This window comes from Thermobia domestica, chromosome 9 (assembly GCF_964235325.1).
Source record: "Thermobia domestica chromosome 9, izTheDome1.hap1.1, whole genome shotgun sequence".
Taxonomy (NCBI): domain Eukaryota; kingdom Metazoa; phylum Arthropoda; class Insecta; order Zygentoma; family Lepismatidae; genus Thermobia; species Thermobia domestica.
In genome coordinates, this window is record NC_137462.1 from 48,881 (window position 1) to 52,129 (window position 3,249).

Here is a 3,249-nt window from a genome sequence, read left to right on the forward strand (position 1 = left end):
TACTACTTCCAGTGGTCGAATCACCTCCATTAAGGAACTCCCTCAAGAGGAATCACTCTACTTATTTATTGCAAAAAGCAGAATTTAAAAATTCGCATTCGTCCAAAGTTATCGTGTGAAGGAACGGCCGCACATATGTACGTACTAATATCGATAAGTTCCATTATGCGATCCCAAATAATACCTCATATATCCCCGCCACACACACACACACTAGCATATGTGCACACGAAAGTATACCTGGTACTATCCACACGCTTACGCCGGAAACTAGAAACACACACACACACACACACGGAGAAAATCTTGTACGTTTATACTGAATGCACCATTACTCACAAAATCATTTTAAAAAGAAAAAGGAAAAAAAGTTGTAAATGAAACTTTCAAAGATTGGTACCACTGCTGCGTGTAACACATGAAATTGTTCCATAATGATTCATTCGTAATATGATGTATTTGGGTTTCTTAATGGTAGTATAACTAAATGCCTCAAATTGACCACAAAATAAAAAGTGAAATTTATTTCTCAAATTTTGTAAAATCGAAGTCAGTGGGCATTATGAAAATTTGCCATAACAATATATGTAAATAAATATTAATATACTTCACGTTTTCCAGGGTGCAAGAAAGCTTCGAATAGAGTTTCGAGTCATAATCATTAGCAGATGTAAATATATATATATATATAATGCGCAAGCAACGATGTATATTCATATCAAACAAAGATACAGGCTCTATAATTGACTGTATGTAATAAGAGGCAAGGTTGTAAAGAGTAAGAATTATACTTAAGTATGTAAGTCTAGTTCCTGCATAGCAGGATGATTAGTGCGCATGACTTAAACGTGTAGGGTCCCAAGATCCGTTGGGACTACGCATTAATTGCTGCTAATTCTGAATCATGAGGCAATTGGAGAGCTATCTGAATAAAGTGGCATTGCTCTACGGTCCAAAAAGCGAGAGACGTGAGGGCCTATCAACTGATAATGCATCTCCCAGTTAAACAAGCGGCACATACGATAGTAAGTCAGCATGAACTGCGAAGGAGCGTTAGTACTTCCCTTTATTTGTTAGCAAATTTTATCATTTCTCTATTGGACAATCTTGTTGCCTCTCAGAAAACCTAAGATGTGCTACTGTTCTGTAGGCCAGGACCACATATTTTTGGGGATACTTGGATACTAAAAAGTAAATTGATCTAGAATTTCCAGTATGGCCATTTCTATATTAAACTTTACACCTTACGGCGGATCCTGCTATAAATGCTTATTCGACAAGAAGATTACATGTAGCTGAATATAAAATAAAATGTAGATAACAATTTTAACAATATTTTCCAGGGGGGAAGCTCTAAAGTGCAGGTTTGGGCGCCAACATATGTTGATTTGGATACATACGTGGTTAGCCTTTTGCTTCAAACGCCATATTTCTGACTCTTTCAGGCTATGTGTAAAGGTATCTATATAATGCTTTGCTATATATTGTCGGGAGGACTACACATTACACATTTGAATTCGGTAGCCAGATCAGAGTTTCGTTAGCATTTCATTTCGTAGAGTTGTAAATTATGCCGTTTGAGAAGAATTCGATACATAGTAGTACGTATTTTGGGCTTAAATTAACTAGGCGCCAGACTATTATTTCCAGTCGCCATTCTTCGAGCTTTGTATCCATAGATATTTTATGCTTCGGATTTCAAGCCCTCTCGTAAGAAGGTTTCAATTACACCACTGAAGTCAGATACTCTACTCATGGACTTGCTATCAATATGCAGTATTATTTCGGCTTTAGATTAAGGATGCATTTAGAATATAGCTATCATATTTCTGGGAATGGAATCGAGAATGGACCACCGCTTTAACAATCTGATTTTATTAACAATTAACTACGCTAGCATATAATTACAATTTTAAGTTTATCGGCTTACGGATTTTCAGTTTCGATTCCAGCAAACAGTATTAGGGGCGCAATAGCGTAGCCAGTAAGGATTATAAGCTTGCCTAGCAACTGAAGGAATCAAGTTGCAATCCATCTACAGGTGGTATTTTTTTAAATTCATCTTTGTTCCGTTGTGGCTGTGGGAGCGAGCGGCTTTAAAAGCAATAGTTTCGGCATTCTATTAATGTAAGAGTGCCGTAGAAAAATTCTGATTGATGAAGTTTCAAAGCATGGAATAGTTATGTCTATTTCGCCGATGTATGACACATAGCGGGCTTTTATTAACCAGAACAGAATACACAGAGCAGGGAATGGGATATATGAAACTCAACAAAATAGTTGCCAGAGTATTACGGTTTTTCACGAATGTTTGATAATAGAAATATATTGACGTTCAATTTTTCTGCCAACCAACTAATCTTGAACAGGAAGTTCAACGCTCTGCATAAAATTGAAAATTAACATTAAGAACTTATGAAATTAAACATATTGTAAAACTTTGTGTAATTTCGTCTCATATAAGGAAGAGGTAGAGCTGTTAATAAAAAGAGTGTCCGGAATCGACTCCCACTACCAGTTTTTATTATAAAAATCCACTATAAGAGTATTTGTACAAAATACTATACAATTTGTTCTTTATTTTAAAAGAGTAAGTAAAAGGTAGTCTTTGACCGTAAGATCGCAGACAGGATCTCCAACAGAGCCCCGAAGCAGGCAAAGTGGAGTGGAATTAGGTTCCCAAAGCTCCGAAGTGCAGTGGGTAGGTTAGATGGCCAACAGAGCCCCGAAGCAGGCAAAGTGGCTGAGGTTTGGATTCCCAGACAGAGCCCCGAAGCAGGCAAAGCCAGGAGAAAGGATAGGCGTAGTCCCGTAGCGGACTAGAGGCCCTGGGATAGGTTACTCCTAAAGTACCGAAGCAGACAGTAGGAGGGTCACCAGAAAACTGGTACTGAGCTGGATTCTTCTGCCCAATTTATAGCGTCCCTTGGGTGGCGGTGGCGCTTCTGCTTCGATTTCGTCTTCTGCTTCGATTTCGTCTTCTGCTCGTCGTCGTCTGCAGGTGATTGCAGGTCCTCCTGGTGGAAGTTCCTCTTAATGAAACACGTGGTGGTGTTTATAAACACTTGATGCGTGTATTTGTTTACAAACAACTTCACATGGGATATTACAATATAAAAAAAGTAGCTCAAATTCATCCATTGCTTGTTGAAACTTTTTGCTCTTGTTTTGAAGATTATAAGTTTTGTAGCTGAAGGTTCTTTGCTTTTCTCCCAATGACTCTCTTTGGATTTTGGTATGTTTCCATAC